At 34.6% G+C, this 12,135-nt stretch overlaps 6 non-coding genes across 6 annotated transcripts; all 6 read left to right on the top strand.

Annotated features, from left to right (window-relative positions):
- Positions 1 to 2,372: 2,372 nt before the first annotated feature.
- Trnad-guc (transfer RNA aspartic acid (anticodon GUC)) lies at positions 2,373 to 2,444 on the top strand. The gene has a single exon. It is a non-coding gene; the product is annotated as a tRNA-Asp (tRNA).
- A 1,660-nt stretch (positions 2,445 to 4,104) lies between these two features.
- Trnad-guc (transfer RNA aspartic acid (anticodon GUC)) lies at positions 4,105 to 4,176 on the top strand. The gene has a single exon. It is a non-coding gene; the product is annotated as a tRNA-Asp (tRNA).
- Positions 4,177 to 5,836: 1,660 nt separating this feature from the next.
- On the top strand, positions 5,837 to 5,908 carry Trnad-guc (transfer RNA aspartic acid (anticodon GUC)). The gene has a single exon. It is a non-coding gene; the product is annotated as a tRNA-Asp (tRNA).
- A 1,660-nt stretch (positions 5,909 to 7,568) lies between these two features.
- On the top strand, positions 7,569 to 7,640 carry Trnad-guc (transfer RNA aspartic acid (anticodon GUC)). The gene has a single exon. It is a non-coding gene; the product is annotated as a tRNA-Asp (tRNA).
- Positions 7,641 to 9,300: 1,660 nt separating this feature from the next.
- Trnad-guc (transfer RNA aspartic acid (anticodon GUC)) lies at positions 9,301 to 9,372 on the top strand. Its single transcript has one exon. It is a non-coding gene; the product is annotated as a tRNA-Asp (tRNA).
- A 1,659-nt stretch (positions 9,373 to 11,031) lies between these two features.
- On the top strand, positions 11,032 to 11,103 carry Trnad-guc (transfer RNA aspartic acid (anticodon GUC)). Its single transcript has one exon. It is a non-coding gene; the product is annotated as a tRNA-Asp (tRNA).
- The last annotated feature ends 1,032 nt before the right edge of the window (positions 11,104 to 12,135 follow it).

Raw genomic sequence — 12,135 nt, 5'->3', positions numbered from 1 at the left:
TTTTTCAAATTCATTGACCACCCGCTTGCAGAACGGCTGTCCCTTTGATGTACTAATCACAATCTGTATTACCTCTTTAATCAGTTTATCAAGTATTTTTCGGTTTCAATCTCATCAAAGCAAACGATGAACTAAAGACAAATATACAAAATAAGTTTTTCAGTACCTTGAATAAGTACTCAACTGAATATAAATCTTCACTTAGTTAAACTAGAGATATCTAAAGCTTGTTGATAAATATACACGTATAATGACGAGCCAATTAAAATAATATTTCCAATTATCACTGATGGTTTTACAACTTTGCAGTATTCAACAAAAATGTGTTTTGCTATTATTTTGAAATCACCAATTCTTGTTCTTTTTGAAAGACACACAAATCAATAAAGTTCAAATGCAATTTAATTTGTTTGCAAGTGGTCTTACGTTTAATGTTGAATATTTCTATCATCTGAGATGTATAGGAAACACGGTTCGATTAGTAAACCATACAATTGTTAACAAAAATATGGATAGAGTTGATATGATATATTAATTTGTAAATGTGACATTCCAAATCTCAGAAGCTTTTTTTTTCTTTCTTATTATTCAAAACGCGAAATAACACCAGCCAATATAGGTATGCTACCCTGTCACGTCTTCCTCGTTAGTATAGTGGTCAGTATCCCCGCCTGTCACGCGGGAGACCGGTGTTCGATTCCCCGACGGGGAGATCTTTTTCAAAGGCTGAAGTTATTCATTTGCTTTTTCTACTCTTATGTTATTTCGATTCCGCTCAAATTGTAAACCTTAACATAATTCTAGATATAACTGATTGGAAGTTGGTAGTTGAAACATGAATGAAATACACGAACTTTGCTGTATATTTGGAACCATGAAATTACATGAATAACATTTGAAAACTGAAACATAACAGATAAATACGTGCGCATATATAAAGACAAAACAATAAAGAAAAGCTGAATAATATTTTTTTTAATACAAAAGGTTGGAACAAACATATACTTAATATAGAAAATGAAAATAATAAAATGATGCAACATTTTATGCAACAGCACACGTGCGCAAGTTTTGCTGACAACGCCGACCATGTTGACCTCGCAGAACACTGGTAACCAACGAAGAGCATGACAGGTTCGGGAAAGATGGACCAACATCAGATATTTTACTGAAATTGATTCTTCTTCCAATTGGCACTGTAGTTGTTTGGTGAGCGTAAGAAGGATTTTTGCAAGCAGTGATATCTGACACGTGTCTGAAACGTTTCGCTTGCTGTCGATAGTCTTTGAAAAGGCATTCTGGTTGGCATTGCAAACGATCGTTTACATGTTCATTTTCTTCGCTTCGAGCTCGTTTCCTTGTTGTACTAGTCGTTGCAGATTTGTTAATGCAAGTGGGTTTACTGTTGGTTGATTGTCTCTTCATTCTACGTCTTGGTTTCGCTGTATGAAATATTTCAATCTTTGGAGACACGTGAAGCGTTTCACAGAAACTCATGCTCAGGAGTCCGATTGCATTGCAGTTCTCAACAGCATTGGGTGACATTTTATTACTAAAGTCGTCTTGCGATAAATTGAACTCGCTTTTATAATTGTGTCAAACGAAGTATAAGCCAAGTAGTTGATTCCGTATTTATATAGGCAGCAAAGCTGATTTTGATAATTACAAAGAAAAAAGGAGAACTGTCTAATGAAGCGCTGCTGAAATTTTCTGTTAACCTTATCAGTGTTGTTTTTTCAAATTCATTGACCACCCGCTTGCAGAACGGCTGTCCCTTTGATGTACTAATCACAATCTGTATTACCTCTTTAATCAGTTTATCAAGTATTTTTCGGTTTCAATCTCATCAAAGCAAACGATGCACTAAAGACAAATATACAAAATAAGTTTTTCAGTACCTTGAATAAGTGCTCAACTGAATATAAATCTTCACTTAGTTAAACTAGAGATATCTAAAGCTTGTTGATAAATATACACGTATAATGACCAGCCAATTAAAATAATATTTCCAATTATCACTGATGGTTTTACAACTTTACAGTGTTCAACAAAAATGTGTTTAGCTATTATTTTGAAATCACAAATTCTTGTTCTTTTTGAAAGACACACAAATCAATAAAGTTCAAATGCAATTTAATTTGTTTGCAAGTGGTCTTACGTTTAATGTTGAATATTTCTATCATCTGAGATGTATAGGAAACACGGTTCGATTAGTAAACCATACAATTGTTAACAAAAATATGGATAGAGTTGATATGATATATTAATTTGTAAATGTGACATTCCAAATCTCAGAAGCTTTTTTTTTCTTTCTTATTATTCAAAACGCGAAATAACACCAGCCAATATAGGTATGCTACCCTGTAACGTCTTCCTCGTTAGTATAGTGGTCAGTATCCCCGCCTGTCACGCGGGAGACCGGGGTTCGATTCCCCGACGGGGAGATCTTTTTCAAAGGCTGAAGTTATTCATTTGCTTTTTCTACTCTTATGTTATTTCGATTCCGCTCAAATTGTAAACCTTAACATAATTCTAGATATAACTGATTGGAAGTTGGTAGTTGAAACATGAATGAAATACACGAACTTTGCTGTATATTTGGAACCATGAAATTACATGAATAACATTTGAAAACTGAAACATAACAGATAAATACGTGCGCATATATAAAGACAAAACAATAAAGAAAAGCTGAATAATATTTTTTTTAATACAAAAGGTTGGAACAAACATATACTTAATATAGAAAATGAAAATAATAAAATGATGCAACATTTTATGCAACAGCACACGTGCGCAAGTTTTGCTGACAACGCCGACCATGTTGACCTCGCAGAACACTGGTAACCAACGAAGAGCATGACAGGTTCGGGAAAGATGGACCAACATCAGATATTTTACTGAAATTGATTCTTCTTCCAATTGGCACTGTAGTTGTTTGGTGAGCGTAAGAAGGATTTTTGCAAGCAGTGATATCTGACACGTGTCTAAAACGTTTCGCTTGCTGTCGATAGTCTTTGAAAAGGCATTCTGGTTGGCATTGCAAACGATCGTTTACATGTTCATTTTCTTCGCTTCGAGCTCGTTTCCTTGTTGTACTAGTCGTTGCAGATTTGTTAATGCAAGTGGGTTTACTGTTGGTTGATTGTCTCTTCATTCTACGTCTTGGTTTCGCTGTATGAAATCTTTCAATCTTTGGAGACACGTGAAGCGTTTCACAGAAACTCATGCTCAGGAGTCCGATTGCATTGCAGTTCTCAACAGCATTGGGTGACATTTTATTACTAAAGTCGTCTTGCGATAAATTGAACTCGCTTTTATAATTGTGTCAAACGAAGTATAAGCCAAGTAGTTGATTCCGTATTTATATAGGCAGCAAAGCTGATTTTGATAATTACAAAGAAAAAAGGAGAACTGTCTAATGAAGCGCTGCTGAAATTTTCTGTTAACCTTATCAGTGTTGTTTTTTCAAATTCATTGACCACCCGCTTGCAGAACGGCTGTCCCTTTGATGTACTAATCACAATCTGTATTACCTCTTTAATCAGTTTATCAAGTATTTTTCGGTTTCAATCTCATCAAAGCAAACGATGCACTAAAGACAAATATACAAAATAAGTTTTTCAGTACCTTGAATAAGTACTCAACTGAATATAAATCTTCACTTAGTTAAACTAGAGATATCTAAAGCTTGTTGATAAATATACACGTATAATGACGAGCCAATTAAAATAATATTTCCAATTATCACTGATGGTTTTACAACTTTACAGTATTCAACAAAAATGTGTTTAGCTATTATTTTGAAATCACAAATTCTTGTTCTTTTTGAAAGACACACAAATCAATAAAGTTCAAATGCAATTTAATTTGTTTGCAAGTGGTCTTACGTTTAATGTTGAATATTTCTATCATCTGAGATGTATAGGAAACACGGTTCGATTAGTAAACCATACAATTGTTAACAAAAATATGGATAGAGTTGATATGATATACTAATTTGTAAATCTGACATTCCAAATCTCAGAAGCTTTTTTTTTCTTTCTTATTATTCAAAACGCGAAATAACACCAGCCAATATAGGTATGCTACCCTGTAACGTCTTCCTCGTTAGTATAGTGGTCAGTATCCCCGCCTGTCACGCGGGAGACCGGGGATCGATTCCCCGACGGGGAGATCTTTTTCAAAGGCTGAAGTTATTCATTTGCTTTTTCTACTCTTATGTTATTTCGATTCCGCTCAAATTGTAAACCTTAACATAATTCTAGATATAACTGATTGGAAGTTGGTAGTTGAAACATGAATGAAATACACGAACTTTGCTGTATATTTGGAACCATGAAATTACATGAATAACATTTGAAAACTGAAACATAACAGATAAATACGTGCGCATATATAAAGACAAAACAATAAAGAAAAGCTGAATAATATTTTTTTTAATACAAAAGGTTGGAACAAACATATACTTAATATAGAAAATGAAAATAATAAAATGATGCAACATTTTATGCAACAGCACACGTGCGCAAGTTTTGCTGACAACGCCGACCATGTTGACCTCGCAGAACACTGGTAACCAACGAAGAGCATGACAGGTTCGGGAAAGATGGACCAACATCAGATATTTTACTGAAATTGATTCTTCTTCCAATTGGCACTGTAGTTGTTTGGTGAGCGTAAGAAGAATTTTTGCAAGCAGTGATATCTGACACGTGTCTAAAACGTTTCGCTTGCTGTCGATAGTCTTTGAAAAGGCATTCTGGTTGGCATTGCAAACGATCGTTTACATGTTCATTTTCTTCGCTTCGAGCTCGTTTCCTTGTTGTACTAGTCGTTGCAGATTTGTTAATGCAAGTGGGTTTACTGTTGGTTGATTGTCTCTTCATTCTACGTCTTGGTTTCGCTGTATGAAATCTTTCAATCTTTGGAGACACGTGAAGCGTTTCACAGAAACTCATGCTCAGGAGTCCGATTGCATTGCAGTTCTCAACAGCATTGGGTGACATTTTATTACTAAAGTCGTCTTGCGATAAATTGAACTCGCTTTTATAATTGTGTCAAACGAAGTATAAGCCAAGTAGTTGATTCCGTATTTATATAGGCAGCAAAGCTGATTTTGATAATTACAAAGAAAAAAGGAGAACTGTCTAATGAAGCGCTGCTGAAATTTTCTGTTAACCTTATCAGTGTTGTTTTTTCAAATTCATTGACCACCCGCTTGCAGAACGGCTGTCCCTTTGATGTACTAATCACAATCTGTATTACCTCTTTAATCAGTTTATCAAGTATTTTTCGGTTTCAATCTCATCAAAGCAAACGATGCACTAAAGACAAATATACACAATAAGTTTTTCAGTACCTTGAATAAGTACTCAACTGAATATAAATCTTCACTTAGTTAAACTAGAGATATCTAAAGCTTGTTGATAAATATACACGTATAATGACCAGCCAATTAAAATAATATTTCCAATTATCACTGATGGTTTTACAACTTTACAGTATTCAACAAAAATGTGTTTAGCTATTATTTTGAAATCACAAATTCTTGTTCTTTTTGAAAGACACACAAATCAATAAAGTTCAAATGCAATTTAATTTGTTTGCAAGTGGTCTTACGTTTAATGTTGAATATTTCTATCATCTGAGATGTATAGGAAACACGGTTCGATTAGTAAACCATACAATTGTTAACAAAAATATGGATAGAGTTGATATGATATACTAATTTGTAAATGTGACATTCCAAATCTCAGAAGCTTTTTTTTTCTTTCTTATTATTCAAAACGCGAAATAACACCAGCCAATATAGGTATGCTACCCTGTAACGTCTTCCTCGTTAGTATAGTGGTCAGTATCCCCGCCTGTCACGCGGGAGACCGGGGATCGATTCCCCGACGGGGAGATCTTTTTCAAAGGCTGAAGTTATTCATTTGCTTTTTCTACTCTTATGTTATTTCGATTCCGCTCAAATTGTAAACCTTAACATAATTCTAGATATAACTGATTGGAAGTTGGTAGTTGAAACATGAATGAAATACACGAACTTTGCTGTATATTTGGAACCATGAAATTACATGAATAACATTTGAAAACTGAAACATAACAGATAAATACGTGCGCATATATAAAGACAAAACAATAAAGAAAAGCTGAATAATATTTTTTTTAATACAAAAGGTTGGAACAAACATATACTTAATATAGAAAATGAAAATAATAAAATGATGCAACATTTTATGCAACAGCACACGTGCGCAAGTTTTGCTGACAACGCCGACCATGTTGACCTCGCAGAACACTGGTAACCAACGAAGAGCATGACAGGTTCGGAAAAGATGGACCAACATCAGATATTTTACTGAAATTGATTCTTCTTCCAATTGGCACTGTAGTTGTTTGGTGAGCGTAAGAAGGATTTTTGCAAGCAGTGATATCTGACACGTGTCTAAAACGTTTCGCTTGCTGTCGATAGTCTTTGAAAAGGCATTCTGGTTGGCATTGCAAACGATCGTTTACATGTTCATTTTCTTCGCTTCGAGCTCGTTTCCTTGTTGTACTAGTCGTTGCAGATTTGTTAATGCAAGTGGGTTTACTGTTGGTTGATTGTCTCTTCATTCTACGTCTTGGTTTCGCTGTATGAAATCTTTCAATCTTTGGAGACACGTGAAGCGTTTCACAGAAACTCATGCTCAGGAGTCCGATTGCATTGCAGTTCTCAACAGCATTGGGTGACATTTTATTACTAAAGTCGTCTTGCGATAAATTGAACTCGCTTTTATAATTGTGTCAAACGAAGTATAAGCCAAGTAGTTGATTCCGTATTTATATAGGCAGCAAAGCTGATTTTGATAATTACAAAGAAAAAAGGAGAACTGTCTAATGAAGCGCTGCTGAAATTTTCTGTTAACCTTATCAGTGTTGTTTTTTCAAATTCATTGACCACCCGCTTGCAGAACGGCTGTCCCTTTGATGTACTAATCACAATCTGTATTACCTCTTTAATCAGTTTATCAAGTATTTTTCGGTTTCAATCTCATCAAAGCAAACGATGCACTAAAGACAAATATACAAAATAAGTTTTTCAGTACCTTGAATAAGTACTCAACTGAATATAAATCTTCACTTAGTTAAACTAGAGATATCTAAAGCTTGTTGATAAATATACACGTATAATGACGAGCCAATTAAAATAATATTTCCAATTATCACTGATGGTTTTACAACTTTACAGTATTCAACAAAAATGTGTTTAGCTATTATTTTGAAATCACAAATTCTTGTTCTTTTTGAAAGACACACAAATCAATAAAGTTCAAATGCAATTTAATTTGTTTGCAAGTGGTCTTACGTTTAATGTTGAATATTTCTATCATCTGAGATGTATAGGAAACACGGTTCGATTAGTAAACCATACAATTGTTAACAAAAATATGGATAGAGTTGATGTGATATATTAATTTGTAAATGTGACATTCCAAACTCAGAAGCTTTTTTTTTTCTTTCTTATTATTCAAAACGCGAAATAACACCAGCCAATATAGGTATGCTACCCTGTCACGTCTTCCTCGTTAGTATAGTGGTCAGTATCCCCGCCTGTCACGCGGGAGACCGGGGTTCGATTCCCCGACGGGGAGATCTTTTTCAAAGGCTGAAGTTATTCATTTGCTTTTTCTACTCTTATGTTATTTCGATTCCGCTCAAATTGTAAACCTTAACATAATTCTAGATATAACTGATTGGAAGTTGGTAGTTGAAACATGAATGAAATACACGAACTTTGCTGTATATTTGGAACCATGAAATTACATGAATAACATTTGAAAACTGAAACATAACAGATAAATACGTGCGCATATATAAAGACAAAACAATAAAGAAAAGCTGAATAATATTTTTTTTAATACAAAAGGTTGGAACAAACATATACTTAATATAGAAAATGAAAATAATAAAATGATGCAACATTTTATGCAACAGCACACGTGCGCAAGTTTTGCTGACAACGCCGACCATGTTGACCTCGCAGAACACTGGTAACCAACGAAGAGCATGACAGGTTCGGGAAAGATGGACCAACATCAGATATTTTACTGAAATTGATTCTTCTTCCAATTGGCACTGTAGTTGTTTGGTGAGCGTAAGAAGGATTTTTGCAAGCAGTGATATCTGACACGTGTCTAAAACGTTTCGCTTGCTGTCGATAGTCTTTGAAAAGGCATTCTGGTTGGCATTGCAAACGATCGTTTACATGTTCATTTTCTTCGCTTCGAGCTCGTTTCCTTGTTGTACTAGTCGTTGCAGATTTGTTAATGCAAGTGGGTTTACTGTTGGTTGATTGTCTCTTCATTCTACGTCTTGGTTTCGCTGTATGAAATCTTTCAATCTTTGGAGACACGTGAAGCGTTTCACAGAAACTCATGCTCAGGAGTCCGATTGCATTGCAGTTCTCAACAGCATTGGGTGACATTTTATTACTAAAGTCGTCTTGCGATAAATTGAACTCGCTTTTATAATTGTGTCAAACGAAGTATAAGCCAAGTAGTTGATTCCGTATTTATATAGGCAGCAAAGCTGATTTTGATAATTACAAAGAAAAAAGGAGAACTGTCTAATGAAGCGCTGCTGAAATTTTCTGTTAACCTTATCAGTGTTGTTTTTTCAAATTCATTGACCACCCGCTTGCAGAACGGCTGTCCCTTTGATGTACTAATCACAATCTGTATTACCTCTTTAATCAGTTTATCAAGTATTTTTCGGTTTCAATCTCATCAAAGCAAACGATGCACTAAAGACAAATATACAAAATAAGTTTTTCAGTACCTTGAATAAGTACTCAACTGAATATAAATCTTCACTTAGTTAAACTAGAGATATCTAAAGCTTGTTGATAAATATACACGTATAATGACGAGCCAATTAAAATAATATTTCCAATTATCACTGATGGTTTTACAACTTTACAGTATTCAACAAAAATGTGTTTAGCTATTATTTTGAAATCACAAATTCTTGTTCTTTTTGAAAGACACACAAATCAATAAAGTTCAAATGCAATTTAATTTGTTTGCAAGTGGTCTTACGTTTAATGTTGAATATTTCTATCATCTGAGATGTATAGGAAACACGGTTCGATTAGTAAACCATACAATTGTTAACAAAAATATGGATAGAGTTGATATGATATACTAATTTGTAAATGTGACATTCCAAATCTCAGAAGCTTTTTTTTTCTTTCTTATTATTCAAAACGCGAAATAACACCAGCCAATATAGGTATGCTACGCTGTAACGTCTTCCTCGTTAGTATAGTGGTCAGTATCCCCGCCTGTCACGCGGGAGACCGGGGATCGATTCCCCGACGGGGAGATCTTTTTCAAAGGCTGAAGTTATTCATTTGCTTTTTCTACTCTTATGTTATTTCGATTCCGCTCAAATTGTAAACCTTAACATAATTCTAGATATAACTGATTGGAAGTTGGTAGTTGAAACATGAATGAAATACACGAACTTTGCTGTATATTTGGAACCATGAAATTACATGAATAACATTTGAAAACTGAAACATAACAGATAAATACGTGCGCATATATAAAGACAAAACAATAAAGAAAAGCTGAATAATATTTTTTTTAATACAAAAGGTTGGAACAAACATATACTTAATATAGAAAATGAAAATAATAAAATGATGCAACATTTTATGCAACAGCACACGTGCGCAAGTTTTGCTGACAACGCCGACCATGTTGACCTCGCAGAACACTGGTAACCAACGAAGAGCATGACAGGTTCGGGAAAGATGGACCAACATCAGATATTTTACTGAAATTGATTCTTCTTCCAATTGGCACTGTAGTTGTTTGGTGAGCGTAAGAAGAATTTTTGCAAGCAGTGATATCTGACACGTGTCTAAAACGTTTCGCTTGCTGTCGATAGTCTTTGAAAAGGCATTCTGGTTGGCATTGCAAACGATCGTTTACATGTTCATTTTCTTCGCTTCGAGCTCGTTTCCTTGTTGTACTAGTCGTTGCAGATTTGTTAATGCAAGTGGGTTTACTGTTGGTTGATTGTCTCTTCATTCTACGTCTTGGTTTCGCTGTATGAAATATTTCAATCTTTGGAGACACGTGAAGCGTTTCACAGAAACTCATGCTCAGGAGTCCGATTGCATTGCAGTTCTCAACAGCATTGGGTGACATTTTATTACTAAAGTCGTCTTGCGATAAATTGAACTCGCTTTTATAATTGTGTCAAACGAAGTATAAGCCAAGTAGTTGATTCCGTATTTATATAGGCAGCAAAGCTGATTTTGATAATTACAAAGAAAAAAGGAGAACTGTCTAATGAAGCGCTGCTGAAATTTTCTGTTAACCTTATCAGTGTTGTTTTTTCAAATTCATTGACCACCCGCTTGCAGAACGGCTGTCCCTTTGATGTACTAATCACAATCTGTATTACCTCTTTAATCAGTTTATCAAGTATTTTTCGGTTTCAATCTCATCAAAGCAAACGATGCACTAAAGACAAATATACACAATAAGTTGTTCAGTACCTTGAATAAGTACTCAACTGAATATAAATCTTCACTTAGTTAAACTAGAGATATCTAAAGCTTGTTGATAAATATACACGTATAATGACCAGCCAATTAAAATAATATTTCCAATTATCACTGATGGTTTTACAACTTTACAGTATTCAACAAAAATGTGTTTAGCTATTATTTTGAAATCACAAATTCTTGTTCTTTTTGAAAGACACACAAATCAATAAAGTTCAAATGCAATTTAATTTGTTTGCAAGTGGTCTTACGTTTAATGTTGAATATTTCTATCATCTGAGATGTATAGGAAACACGGTTCGATTAGTAAACCATACAATTGTTAACAAAAATATGGATAGAGTTGATATGATATATTAATTTGTAAATGTGACATTCCAAACTCAGAAGCTTTTTTTTTCTTTCTTATTATTCAAAACGCGAAATAACACCAGCCAATATAGGTATGCTACCCTGTCACGTCTTCCTCGTTAGTATAGTGGTCAGTATCCCCGCCTGTCACGCGGGAGACCGGGGTTCGATTCCCCGACGGGGAGATCTTTTTCAAAGACTGAAGTTATTCATTTGCTTTTTCTACTCTTATGTTATTTTGATTCCGCTCAAATTGTAAACCTTAACATAATTCTAGATATAACTGATTGGAAGTTGGTAGTTGAAACATGAATGAAATACACGAACTTTGCTGTATATTTGGAACCATGAAATTACATGAATAACATTTGAAAACTGAAACATAACAGATAAATACGTGCGCATATATAAAGACAAAACAATAAAGAAAAGCTGAATAATATTTTTTTTAATACAAAAGGTTGGAACAAACATATACTTAATATAGAAAATGAAAATAATAAAATGATGCAACATTTTATGCAACAGCACACGTGCGCAAGTTTTGCTGACAACGCCGACCATGTTGACCTCGCAGAACACTGGTAACCAACGAAGAGCATGACAGGTTCGGGAAAGATGGACCAACATCAGATATTTTACTGAAATTGATTCTTCTTCCAATTGGCACTGTAGTTGTTTGGTGAGCGTAAGAAGGATTTTTGCAAGCAGTGATATCTGACACGTGTCTAAAACGTTTCGCTTGCTGTCGATAGTCTTTGAAAAGGCATTCTGGTTGGCATTGCAAACGATCGTTTACATGTTCATTTTCTTCGCTTCGAGCTCGTTTCCTTGTTGTACTAGTCGTTGCAGATTTGTTAATGCAAGTGGGTTTACTGTTGGTTGATTGTCTCTTCATTCTACGTCTTGGTTTCGCTGTATGAAATCTTTCAATCTTTGGAGACACGTGAAGCGTTTCACAGAAACTCATGCTCAGGAGTCCGATTGCATTGCAGTTCTCAACAGCATTGGGTGACATTTTATTACTAAAGTCGTCTTGCGATAAATTGAACTCGCTTTTATAATTGTGTCAAACGAAGTATAAGCCAAGTAGTTGATTCCGTATTTATATAGGCAGCAAAGCTGATTTTGATAATTACAAAGAAAAAAGGAGAACTGTCTAATGAAGCGCTGCTGAAATTTTCTGTTAACCTTATCAGTGTTGTTTTTTCAAATTC

This window comes from Ascidiella aspersa, chromosome 3 (assembly GCF_963924565.1).
Source record: "Ascidiella aspersa chromosome 3, kaAscAspe10.2, whole genome shotgun sequence".
NCBI classification, from domain to species: domain Eukaryota; kingdom Metazoa; phylum Chordata; class Ascidiacea; order Phlebobranchia; family Ascidiidae; genus Ascidiella; species Ascidiella aspersa.
This window is presented reverse-complemented; position numbering and strand designations above follow the sequence as displayed.